Source organism: Desmodus rotundus, chromosome 1 (assembly GCF_022682495.2).
Source record: "Desmodus rotundus isolate HL8 chromosome 1, HLdesRot8A.1, whole genome shotgun sequence".
In the NCBI taxonomy this organism is placed as follows: domain Eukaryota; kingdom Metazoa; phylum Chordata; class Mammalia; order Chiroptera; family Phyllostomidae; genus Desmodus; species Desmodus rotundus.
The window spans coordinates 11,614,086-11,628,275 of NC_071387.1; positions in this window are offsets into that span (position 1 = coordinate 11,614,086).

Sequence of the window (14,190 nt, forward strand, 5' to 3'; positions counted from 1 at the left end):
TTAAAAGGCATTTTCACAAGGATTATTTTATTTACACTATCTGAGCACACACATACCCATGGAAAAGAAGATGGGCTTTATGGAAATCTTATTTAAGTGTCTCTTAGCTCTTCCCGGTTTCATGGAGAGGAGTCGTCTCCAGGCAAGAAGCAAATAGACTTGTGCAGTTTGGGTCCCTAATAGTTTCCCTGGACATTGTTTCATATAGACTTTTTCACCCTGTTTTGATAAGATTTATATTTGTCACTTTTTCAGCTTGTCATGGTATTCCTTCAAGTCAATGGGACAGGGTTTGTCCCTCCACCTGTCATCTGGCACCTGGCTAGTTCCAATTTTCTGCTATTACATATAACACTATCTACTTTTATGAAAACAAACTCTTAGAACAATATTCAGAAGTATCCCCCTAGGACAAATTCCTGGAAGCAGACTGAGGGACTTGGGAGTAGAATAGTTTCTTGGCCTTGTTATTTGAGGTTCGATCATCCTCAAGAAAGAGAAAACCAGCTCACAGAGAGCACCCACGTGTTCCCTCCTGGTCTGAAATCGGAAAGCAATTTGGAAGCAGTGCCAATGAGAGGACAAGACAACTTGCCGAGCCAGGCAGAATTTTCTGGAGGGGGCTGCGAGAACGTCCTCCACTGATGTCCCAGGGCTCTGTCAGCTTAGTCAGGGCCGGCCCACCCCCGCCTCAGCTGCCTCTGCAGGAGTTGTACCTTGGCAGTCAGAATAGAGTTGGGGGCTCTCTAGACTTTCCCACGAATTCTCAAGAGCCAAGCACCTGTGGTGGGTGGGAGTAAACGTTTTACCTGAACCAGGTAAGACAGCCTGGTGGAGAGATCCCTGCACCGACCCTGAATACAGAAGACCTGGTTCCAGGCAGGGCCCTGCCATCGACTTGATGAGTCACGAGGCGCCGCCTGCTACCCGCCCCTGGCTGGGACATTACTGAAATTTCACAATTCCAGACACATTCCTTTGACTCGGGACTTTGACTTTGACGTAATACAATGAAGGACACCTGGGAGAGGCCAGGGTGCCATTCCTCTCCAGGGTGAACTATTTTATTGTCACCGACTCTGAGAACAGGCCTGCTTGGGGAAGGAGGTGAAGAGCCCCCACGAAGATTCTGAAAGCAGGGACGGAGCCCCCAGAAGGAGCAGCAGCCCAGTCTGGCCTTCCACAGAAACTCTTACCACCTGGGCTTCCTTCTCTAGTTGCCTCTGACCTGTGGGGCAGTGGGGGTGGGGGGTGGGGGGTGGGGCAGAGTGCCTGTGGGAGCCCCTGAAGAGCCTTCCTGAGGGTGTTTGGCCTGGACAGAAACCTGGGTGGATGGTTCCTGTCAGAGGGGAGGACTGGGCCACAGATTCCAGTGGAGCTGCCCAGTGACCCCACTCCAGCCACACTGTGCGCCAGCCCCTGGCCTGCGTAGCACATGTCACACTATGGTGCTGCGACACCTGCTCTGCTGTGGCTCTCCTGTTCTGGAAGTGGAATCATCTCCAGGATTCCATCTTTAGCCAAGCCCAGGGCGGTGGGCTGCGGCTCAGACCATAGCCTCCTTGCAGATTTTATCTCCTTCCCCTCTCCCCCTCGTTCACTGTCTTCTACCCACTCTGGCTTCTCTCTTCCTCAGGCTGGCTCCACACTGAACTTGTTCCTCTCTGAGAGACTGGCCATGTGCGGGTCCCTCTCCCTGGACCTTCCCGTGCTGTCTCCTGGTCCTCAAATAGGCCTCAGCTCCATGGGCACCTTTTCCCAAGAGGTCACTCTGCCCCTGAGCCATTTTCTATCTTGTTATCGGCCTGTGTTTTCTTCTTAGCACTGGCATTTGCAAATATGATCTTATTGACTTACTCACCCAGATATTCTCTAACTCCTCAACTACAACATGAGTTCCACGGGGGCAGCGGCGAGGGCTGCTCTGCTGTCGGTTCAGAGTTCAGAACCATGCCAGCACCTACAGGGGACCCACCCGGGATTCCCAGGCAGAGATGCCCTCACTTCTCTTCATTGATTTTCGCATTTTGCTCCTCAGTGGGATGCGCATATTGGCTTGGCGGCCCAGGGGGTTCTGTCTAGACTGTATGCTGCTTACCTGCCCCAGCCCCACACCTTGTCCATCCTGCTGTGGCCGGCTCACCACCCTCCGCCTCCAGGGGGCCTGCCCACCCACCTGCGGCCTCAGGGAGCTACTGGCTCCTGGGAAGATTTTCCAGCACAGATGCTAGGGAACTAGATCAGATGATGTCTGTGGGCCACTTCATCTCCAATTTCAGGGGCTTGGCCGAGAGCGGTTCATTTCTAATCTGCAGCCTGTGGACTGCAAGGCCTCCGGGAGCAGAGGGAGACAGATGGGGCTAAGATGGAGTTCAGGCTCTGTCAGTACACTGGTTAGTGACCACATCCGGCCCACCCACTGGTGGCTTTCAACTGCAAGCTGACGGTCAGAGTCAGGAACGCAGCACCTGGGAGAAATTCGAGCTCCACGCCCGCTTCTGCTACGGAGTGGCTGTGTGAGCTTGACTGAGTCCTTTCCTTCTCTGAGCCTTGTGGGTTTTTTTTTCTGGAAAAACAAGAATGTTTGCATTAGACCTAGATGTTTTTTAAGGCCCTCTCTTCTCACCGTAAAGTTCTAGGATTCTACTCGTGAAGCTCAGCCGCGAAAACCCCAGTGCTTGCGCCCAAGCTCCAATTCTGTGGCAGGTTGACGTTCTCAGTGGACAGCCTGGCGAGGAACCAAGACCCCTGACCTCCATCAGCAACCACGGAAGTCTTCCTTCATGTCTGTGTTTACTCACAGCTCCTGCTGGGCAGGTGACCTCAGCATGTGATCCGTCAGTGGACTGGGCCTGACACGTCCATCATGAGACAGATGCGCTGAATCCAGTCCTGAGTCACTCGGAGGCTGTCCCACCATTGCCCTGCCCAGCCTGCTCGTCCAGAGGGCAGGAGGAACTTGGGTCTCTGTGTTTGACCCTGTCAGCACCCCCTGGGCAGCATCTTTGCCAAGGCCTCCCTGGGTGTGACGGCCCTGGGCAGGTCCCCACTGTGGTTTTGAACCTGGAGGAGGAAGGGAGTGCGATGAAAAGGAGCCTTTTCATGATGTCCTGGGATCATTTCAGGATGTTCTGTAGTTTCATGCTGCTTTCCTGAAACTCATCTGAATAATCTTGGGCGCGACCACACAGAAAGAACAGGGAAGCCGGACACTGAGTTCTTCGGGCCACTCTGCCCTGAGCCAGCTCTTTCTTTCACCCTGCAGGGTTCCTTGTAGGAAAGAGAGGCTCAGAAAGCCCAATAGTTGAGTAAACACCTCCCAAGCATCATCTCTGTGTTAATCCAGGTTGAGAAGCAGGAATTAAAAATGAATCATTCAATTTTTAATGCTCTGTGCAACATATATACCTACAGAAACACAGGGTATTCATTCTCAGGAGAACAGGCTTTTCATGAAACATAAACCTTTTACATCACCACTGACGCACTGGCTTTAAGGGAATATACTTCTCGTGTTTAAAAAATAAATAAGGAAATGCTAAAATTTAAAAAAGGAATCAGACAGGGTCCCTATTCTCAGAGAGTTTGGATAAATCTCTTCATCTTTCTGAGCCCCATTTCTGCGGAGTGGAGTTAATGTTCCCTGTCTAGGGTTGTTAGATGTAGCAATGAAAAAGTACAGGGCACTGAGTTAAATTTGAATTTCAGATATACAACGTATACTATTTTAGGTATAAGTACGTCCCATTAAATATGTGGGATGCACTTATACTTAAAAATTATTCATTGTTTATCTGAAATTCAAGTTTAACTGGTATCTTGTATTTTAGTTGGCAAGCCTGCCCCTGCCCAAACTAGTTCAGGGATTTTATGAGGTGCAACAGGAATGATACGTGAATTAATAATGTATGAATGTGCTTTCCAGTTTACGAAGTTCTGTGTCAGCAAGATGGGTTTGGATGGCATTGCTTTGATGGAAGAGGTTCTCTTGCAGGCCTGGGAGTCTGTTTTCACTGGGGAGATCCCAAGGCATGAGGAGAAAGGTCAACGCCACATCCCAAATGAACACTTATTCTCGGGCAGTGGATTCAAAACCAACGGCACGAGATGGAGCAGCACATGCGAGAAAGTCCTGAGGGTTTTGGTCCACAGAAAACTCAAGACAGAGCCCGGCAGCATGTGCACGGCGCCTGCATCTTCTGACTGCATCGTGTCTAGAAGGCTGTTGGTGCTGCTTGGAGTCCCCTGAAGGACTGGAAGAGACAGAAGTGGGCTGGATTTAAGGGGCTTGGAGACCAGTGCGTTAGCAGGGAGAGCGGGGGTGACAGGTATTTGACTTGGAGGTCTGTGGACTCAGGAGACATGAGCCATAGGCTTCCCACCCATGGTTCTTACTCCTGGAAGGTGCCACTTGCATCCAAGGTGGCATTTTGCTTTGGTAAAGGACCCCAAGCAGACTTTCCTTTTTTGTCTAGTTGAGCAGCAGAGCACCAACGACAGCAGCAATTGTGTAAAATGTGGAGGCTGGACAAACACTTAGAATCCCTGCTCCTCCCAGACGGGGAAGACCAGGCTGGAGAAATGACTCACCCAAAATCATGTAGTAAGTTAGGGCAGCTATGGTGGAACCCACACCTGCTGCTCCCCAGCTCATGGTCAGATTCACTCCAACCCATCCTCTCCTGGGACACCTGCTGTCTGAGCAGGCCCCCAGGCAGCCACTGTCCTCCAACGCCAAAAATCCAGAGTTTCCCACAGAGGGGAAGGTGGTTATTTAATAACAATGATGATAATCTGCTTGGGGGCGATACTTTATAGTTTGCAAAATACTTTCATGTCGTTTATCTCACCTTCATCGACTTCTACCTTCCTACACCCTATACTTTCTGCTCTTGTCCACCCCTTAAGGTGCAGTACTCTCCCACGGAGAGGCAGCTTAGTGTGGGGTTTAGAGTGTGGCTTCTGGAGCCAAAGTGCACGAGGCTGAAACCTGGCATGAGATCGGGTGGTCTTTGGCAAATTATGTGATAGAGGTTAACTGTGCCTCAGAGTTCCCATGAGGATTACATGAGTTAAAAGGTGCTTACAGTACCTAGCACATTGTTAGGACTTCAGAAATATCCGCGACTGCCATGATTATTCTTGTTGTGGTGGTTGTCATTTCAGGACCCTGTTCTATGACCCCAAATCCCTCCTCCTCCTTCCTGTTCCTCCTTCAAAACTCAGCTCCAATTCCCCTCCCCTAGGAAGACTTTTTTGATCTTTCCCCTCAACAGAGTTAGATGTTCTCTAACATTGACTGTGCTTATTTAGATGTATAAATTTGACTCGTTTCTGGTTTTTCTCCATGACTCAGCTTTGAGCTTCATCCCCATATTTATCTACAACATATATGTGCTTAATTGATGTTTGTTGAATGAATGAGTGATCACATAGAAATCATTCTTGATTTCTTTCCTTCCCTCACCCTACGCCCAAATCCAACAGTAAGTCTAGACAATTTTACATCTAAAATAGACCCCCAATCTGCCTCTAGGCCAGTCTAGGCCACCACCCTCTTACACCTGAACTTGGCCCTCTCACTGCTTCCCAAGCTCCTGTCCTTGCTACCCTATGGCCTACCTCCCTTGACTTCTCATTGCTCTTAGAAGAAAATCCAGCCTACTCACCTGGCTCTGGAGCTCTGCCTAACTAGCTCCTACCTTATCTCGCTCACACTCTCCTTCACTGATGTGCTTCCTCTGCTCTGGTCTCCCTTCCAGTCCCTTCCCACCTCATAGTCCTGCACTGGCTGTTCCTTCTGATCTTTGCAGAGCCAGCTCTTTCTTCTAATTCCAAGTTTAATGTAACATCCTCAAGGAGACTTTCCCTGACCACCCTGAGGGAATGTCCCCCAGTTATTCCGCGTCACAACACCCTTTTCATTTCCCTTGTAATATTTATCATAATCTATAAATACTTTGCTTGCTCATCCATCTATTTGTGAATTGATTTTCCCACTCAATATATTGTAAGCACGAGTTCGAGGTACATTATTTATTTTTTGTCTTGTTCACCAGGGTATCTCCAGATCTGTGCTTAATATGTTTCTGACGAATGAATGACTCCTCCTAGCCCAGAAGGAATACACCAATATATATACTTACTTTACAGATGACAAATCTGAAGTGTAGAGAGGTTGATTGCTGGCCTAGGGCACCAGGCCCACTAGATCGTGAACTTTTCCCATGAGACCATTTCACCTTGAAGGGAGACAGACTGTGGGTTGAGAGCCCCATTTCGCTGATTCATAGAATAATTCTTCGTCATGGGACCATAGATGGCAGAGATCCCAAGATTCTTTCTCTAAAGAAGTAGAGCTGCCGGTATGCAGCTAATGATTAAATCCAATTCCAAGTTCCGGGCTGCCCTTGAGGCATTGCACACACACAATAAACGCCCAGTGGTCGCTAAGAAAGTGCAGTGATTGTGTGAGAAAGGAAGTCAGACCCTTAGGCCTGAGAGCAGGCTTGATCTCCCAGGACCCTCTTTGGAGTTGTTCTAATTTAGGCCTGGTGGAATGGGAAAGATGTTGTTTCCAGTTCCCTTGCACTAATGTGGCCTAATTTGGAAGATTTTGCCATTCCCGAGTCCCTGGCTGATGCCTGAGAGCAGACCCTGATTATTGTCATCACTTAAAATACTGCCTTGGCCATTGATAAAAAGCTGGCAGCAAAGCACTGTTTCTGTGACTTCAGGAGGGAAGTTCTTCGAGAGGGAGCCAGGTGACATAAAGAGAGCCCCCATCAGGAGTGGGGGCTGTGGGTGGAAGGAAGGCCCTTAGGTTTCCAGCCAGGCGACTCTAGGCCCCTTGCTGCCCCTCAGCTGTCTCCTCTGTCAGGAAGGATTTGGGTCTGATGGTGGTTCGAGAGTCAGAGGGTTTGGATCTGACACTGGGTCTGTTGCTGGTGGGTGGTGAGGGACCTGGCCAGGGCCCTTTTCTTTTTTGGGTCTTGGTTTATCTTCTGCATAAGGACAGGTTTGAACCCAACTCTGATATTTTCTTTTTATGGCTTTTCCAAGGAAATATTTCCTCCTCTTGGACTGGATTTTCCACATCCTTCAGCCTTCAGAAGCCAGCATGAAATCAGCATGGCTACTCAAAATAGTTCAACAAAGAGCATCTCAGTCCCAGAGGCCAGGATTCCCCAGGCGCACTCGGGGAGTTCAGTGCCCACTCCTATGACTCTCCCAGCCCTAGGCACTGGGTATGCTTTCCAATGACAGGTACCCGCTCCAGTGAAGGAGGCTCTTCCAGAGGATGAGGTCATGGAAGCAGGTTGGGGAGTAGGACTCCTGTGGGAGTCCAGAGGTTCTGGGTTTGAACCACGAGGACATAGTACTCTCCTGGCCTGGACCCACTATAAAAAGAACCATAAAAAGAGAGAACTACCAGAGTTGGATTCAGACTGCCCTTGTGCAGATGATAAAGCAAGACCCAAAGATGAGAGAAGGTGAGAAGATGAGGTTTAAGAAAATTAGTTATGTCCCATTGTCTTCTGAGTGTTTACTAGGGGGCAGGCTTTGGCCCAACCTCTTACATACATTGCTTCATTTGACCTTGAGTCCTATGAGAAAGATAATATGATCTTCATTCTGCAGAGGAGAAAGTTGAGACACAGAGCTTAAGTGACTTGTCCAGGGTCACACAGCTGGAAAAAACAGGATTGAGCCTATCATTCTTTACTGCTAAACTACTGTTTCTCCTAATAACAATAGCAATAAAAATAATCGAAGTTGAAGAAGTTCAGTAAGCAGTTGTGAAAATTACTCTGGACTTGAGGTCTAAATAAATGCTATGAATTCTAGTTCTTTCATTTATTAGCTTGGTGAAGTTGGGCACATCATTGCACTTACTTGAGTGACAGTGTCTTAACATATAGAATGGAGGGAATCACTCCTTCTGCTTCACAGTGCAGGATTAAAAGGGGTGTTGTACATGCACTGTTGAGCTTTGATGTCCGGCCTATAATAGGTGCTCAGTAAATGTTAGTCACTGCAACCTTCCCTGCAGAGGGGTTGCAAAGCTTAGCTGAGATAATGATTGGGAAAGCTCTGTGTCTTCTGCACCTGTCAGTAAATCCCCTGTCTTACAATTATAGCCACCTAAGGGCAAGAGTTGTTTGCAAAGCTCTGGCACCATTCCTCCTCTGAATGGTTCAAATTCTTTGCTTTGCAGCCAACACTGATGACAAGCAAGGGCTTGAGTCGGTGCCCACTGTGAATGACGTCCTCAGCAGATCTCCAAGAACTGCAGCAACTGCTTTTCTGGGCTTATTTTTAACACCAGGAGTTCTCTGAAGCAGGATTTTTAACATTTAGCTTCATTGTTTGGGGGAAGGTTCTTTGAATTAATGTGACTTTTATGATTTTAGACTTTCTCCTCCTCATCACTTACAAAGATACCACGGGGGTAGATCAAGGATGTGGTTGGCAGACATATCTCTAGATCCAAGTGAGTTCCATTGTCGGTTGTTCCTGATTACTGAAACAGTATGTGCTCATTGTAAAAAAATTTGGAAAATGCAAAAAAGGACGAAGGAGAAAAAATTTAAATAACCATAACTGCAGTCACTCAGAGACAAAGATTGTTAATGTTTTGGTGTATTGTGTGTGTGTGTGTGTGTGTGTATTCATACATTGTTTTGCATAATTGGGATCATAGTATAAGTAGTCATGTAACATTTTAAAATAAAGCTTTATGTTTCTAGATCAGTTTTAATTAAGTTCACAGCAAAAATTGAGAGGAAAGCAGAGACATTTCCCATAAACCTCCTGCCCCCACGCATGCACAGCCTCACTCATCATCGACGTCCCTAGCAGAGTGGTACATCTGTTACAATCAATGAACCTACATTGAAACACCATGTTCACCCAAAGTGGATAGTACACATTAGGTTTTCACTCTTGGTGTTGTACATTATGCAGGTTTGGACAAATGTATAATGACATGTACTCATCATTATGATATTATTCAGAATATTTTTCACTGCCCTTAAATTTCTCTATGTTCCACCTATTCATTCCTCCCTTCCCCCTCCCACAAAACCTGGCAACCACTGACCTTTTTATTGTCTCCATAGTTTTGCCTTTTTCAGAATGTCATATATGAATAACAATAAAAATTTAAAAATAAAGAAAAAAATAATGTCATATAATTGGAATCACACAATATGTAACCTTTTCACATTGGCCTCTTTCACTCAGTATTGTGCATTTAAGATCCCCTCATGTCTTTTCATGGCCTGATAGCCGGTTTTGTAGTGTGGAATAATATTGTGTTGGACCACAGTTTATTTACCCATTCACTTACTAATGGACATCTTGGCTACTCCCAAGTCTTGGCAATTAGGAATAAAGTTGCTGTAAACATCCGTCTGCAGGTTTTGTTGTGCACTTAAGTTTTTAGCTCCTTTGGGTAAATACCAAGGAGCACAATTGCTGGATCATATAGTATGTTTAATTTTATAAGAAACCGCAGTCTTCCAAAGTAGCTTTGGCATTTTGCGTCGCCACTAGTTACAAACGAGAACTCCTATTGTTCTACCTCCTGGTCCGCACTTGGTGTTGTGTATCCAGATTTTGGCCATCCTAAGGGGTGTGAAGTGGTAACCCATTTTTTCATCAAGAAGCCCCTTCACGAATATTATTTTTTTGTAGATGTATAGTATTCCAACATAAGGGGGTCATAGAAAACAAAGTAATTAACCTGTCCCTTATTACTATCTGTTTAGATTTTTTCTAATACTCACTATTTTGAGTAACATTTGATGAATGTTTTTGTACATACATCTTTATTTACATCTGATTACTTATTTCCCTTGGATATATTCTTTACAAGTGGAAATGAGTCAAAAGAGCACACACATTTTTCAGGCTTCCTGGAAAGGTGCTATCACTTTACATTCCTACCTACAATGTGAGGCAACAGGTATTACCAGTTGCTTTAAAGGTTTGCCAAATCAATAGGTTAAAAAATTATAATTCATTATCTCAATCTGCAAGTCTTTGGTTACTTAAGTTTAATGTAGAGTACAGGTACTTCATGCTTCTTAGCCACCTGTATTTCCCAGCGAGTTGTCTGTTATCGTCCTTTGCCAGGCCGACTTTGCTAATAGTAGCCCCGATAATCCCCAAGTTTTCTGCAGATGATGCCAGACCTTGCATTTAGCCACATCTGATTTGAGGCTAAGCTCCGGCAGGATTAGAAATAGTCCATGTCAGCACTGTTGTTTCAATGAAACCAGAAAGGGGAAAGTTTCTGTGTTTTACTGGAATGTGGGAGATGAAGTTATTTTGCTGAGCCACATCTATTATACTGTTATGCCTTCTTCTCTTATGCCCAAAGCCCCTCTTTTCTTTAATTCTACTCTAGCAGCAGGGCTAAATTCTGTATGTATGTATTCGTTCTTTCAGTGTGTTCATCCATCTCCTACTACGTGCTGCACAGTGGCCACATTAAAGGACTGTGATGTCTAGAGAAGAGCCTGGACTTTGAAGTTGGGAGGATCTGGGGCAGGTCCCTTAATCCCTCAGAGGCTCAGTTTCCTCCTCTTTCAAGTGTGGCTAATAGCGCTAGCCTTGGGGGATAAACGTGTTATGAATGCAAAACTCCCGGAAGAGTGTCTGCCCCATAATGAGATTCCATTTAGCTCAATAAACAATTTTTGAGCTCCTTCTGTATATTTGCTAGGTGCTGAGTGTACAAGAAGAATCAGATGGGGCCCTCTGTAGTGTCTGCATCGCCTACAGGAGAAAGGGCAGGCTGTGCTTGGACCCGGACAAGGCCCTCTCTGACCCTGCTGCTCTGCGTCACCCTCCCCCCGACTCCAGCATCATTAAGGCCTGCGGCCTCCGGTGTCATGGGTGGGTTGACAGCTCTCTTTAGAGCCCTGGGCTTTAGCTGCAATTCTGGAGCAACGGGAAAAGTGCCAGTCGACATTCTATTACACAGAAAGTCACGACTATAATTCTTATTTTCTCTCTTCTTATTAGCATTTTATTATAAGTACTTCCCCTTTATAGCACAGTTGTTAAGGGAATTAGTAGAGACAGCCATCCTTACTAAGTGACCTTGGGCAAATGGCTTAACCTCTCCATGCCCTAGTTTCCTTATCTGTGGAATAGGAATAATAGTACCTACTTCCTAGGTTCTGCTTAGGAGGAAACAAAATATTTCATGTGTAGCTCTCAGTAGAATGTCCAGCACATAGTAAGAGATCGATGATTCAGTATTACTAGTTTTTACACTGTCTACCCAGCCACCCTTACGATGACTTTATATGATTAAATTGAATAATTATATCTTTCTCTGATGTTGGATATAGTGTTTCTGATTCTTAAACACAAAGTATTATCCCTAAGACATTTTTAAAAAGTCATCTTGCAGTTTAGAGATAAAGGCAGACCAAGAAATTTAAGAATTATATGTGGAAGGAATAACATTAACACACTTAAGTTGCCTTGAAAAAATTCAATATTTCTGTACATATTACAGGATAATTAACCCATCTGCTAAGCATGGATGATCCCTGTCTGAGGTGCAGAGCTGGCCTGAATCACTTCGGCAAGGTCCTCTAGTCTTTCTCCAGGCAAAGAAGCTGCATCAGCTCTTCTGTCCTACCGCCAGAGACTCTCTGACGTAGCACAGCTGAAGGTCGTCCTGGCATTTTCAGCTATCACTGAGACACATCTGGTAGGGCAACTATCAAGCCATGTCCCCTGCTGGGGAAGTTATGGGACAGGGGTTTCTGCTGTGGTCCTTTAGCCAACAACACTCAAAGTTCGTACTGGCATAAATGAAAGACAAACCTACACAGATCTAGCACCTTCCGTGGGCCAGGCTCTGTAAAAACATTCTCTACCTTCCTTAGCTAAATTAATTAAGACAGAATTTATTGGCCCTGATTTATGATGAGAAAACTGAGGCTCACAGAGGCGCAAAGTCTCTCTTCCAAGGTTACACAGCTGGCAGAGTGATGACCCAGATCTGCCTGACTCTAAGGATACACCCTCTTCTCATGGCACGCTGGATTTCTTTTCATTTTAATTCAAGTTAACCAGCAGGGACTAGCACTCACATGTATTACCCCCGCTAGGCTGGGAACAGAGAGAACAGCCTAATGGGAGAGCCAGACATAAATCACAAGTTCTAGTATTTTGAGTAGTAGGCAGATGCGTGCCTGTGAGAAGTAGTAAAGCCATGTGGGCAGTTCAATTTATCTTGTGTGTATTTCTGAAAGCCATTCTTAATCTTTTTAGGAAGAGGCAGGGGAGAGATAGATGGATAGATCAGGGTTGTAATCAATGGATAAACAAAGGGCAATGGTGAATTGGGGATGGAGAGATTAATTCCCATTCAGAGACCCAGGAAAGTCTAGAGGACATGGTATTTTGGTTGGGGTTTGAGGGCGAGGAAGAAACAGCAAGAGAATTTTGGGAAGGGGCATGACCTATGTTACCCCAAGAGAGGTGAAAACAATCTTGATTTGTGTTTGCCAAATATTGGTCTGAAACCAGAACACCAACACACACCTCTCTTATTTTGCCCTCCCCCTCACATACATAGACGGACCTACCACGACACACCCATAGATACTCACAAATGCAAACAAAACAAAACAAAACAAAACAAAAAACACCCCACAGAAAATACACATAAAACACACCCCAATACACATAATGTACACAGATAGATACTAGCTTCCATATAAGCTCACACGAATGTGGGTAATACCCATACACACAGATTCACAAGATGGTTATGTTTTCACACACAAGTACGTACATATTCTCTTCCCACCCACTACTCTTGCAGGTAAATAAACGCATTTTTTTTTCCATTAACATATACACAGGTTCACACGCAAATCTCATCCTGCTCTTCTGGTTGGAGGCCAGTGACTAATGGGCAGCCAAGCACAAAGGCAAGCATCACACACAGCGGGGGCCAGGAATGGGGTTGGCGGTGGGGCTGGGATTAAGCCCCGTCAGATGACAGCCCCGCCCCGCCTGGCTCCCTCTGAAAGCTGCTGAGCGAGGCTGCAGCGCCCGCGCAAGCTCTGGAACCTGGGCGGATGGGGCGAGGCCGCACGCCAGAATTCCGGCCTCACAGGGTTTAGTGTCACCCAGGGTCAAGTTCTGCGATCAGACCCACCCCAATCCCTGCAATCGGCAGGCGGCTCCCGAGACACAACAGGGCTGTGGCGTGCGGCTTGTCAGCACAGCACGCTGAGAGTACCGGTAGTTAGCAACAAAACGGGTGTCCTGGGGGCCAGGCACTGGCGTAAGCCCTTTTAGAACACAATTCTCACAACAGCTCCGTGTGTGGAGGGTAGGGTGAAGTGGGGGTGGGTCAGGCGTGTAACGTCTTCTATTTAGAGGTGAGAAAACTGCGCTCAGGCCACTGAACCACTAAGCAGGCGACAGGAGGCTGAGGTTTCATCAGTTGGGTCCTATTTTCCCCGGGGTTTCGGGTAAAGTGTATGTGATCTTGCCTCCCCAAGGCAGGCAGCTGGCACCTTCCGCTCGTGATGGGTCTCTAGACACCTTGCCCCGCTTGACACAGAGCCTGGCCCACAGCAGGTGCCTGGGGAGGGCGTGGGTCTGAGTTCAATAATGCCCTCAGTTTCCCCAACTCCGAAACCGGAAGGGCAGCGCAGACGTCGTGGGGCCAAGATCAAGCTCTCTTGGGCAGCAGAGGCAGTGCTGAACTCCACGTCCTCGCTGCTGTCGCCCTCGCCCATCGCGGGGGTTCCAGCCCAGTTCGCACCCGGGTGCGGCGCCGGCGCCCCATTGTTTAAGAGGGCCGGCAAGCTCCCGAGATCCTATTCCCTGCCCCGGGTCGCGCTCGCCGCTCAGTGGAGCAGGCGACTTGGCCCGGTGTCTGCCGCGCGGGGCGCGTCCTTTGTCTGTTCCGCGTCGTCCGGTGCCCGAGGCCCGCGCCCCGCTTCTTGGGTAGACAAAGCCCGGGCTGCCGCGAGCCGGACCTACTGGAGCAGGGCTCGCACCACCCTCCTCCCGCCTTGGCACCGCCCCCTCCCCTCGACTTCCTCTGATTGGCCCGAGAGGCTACAAAGAGGCTGGAGAGCGAACGGGTCACGTGGGGAAGCGCGGCTTCTCATTGGTCAGAAGAGGCTGCCAATCGGAGAG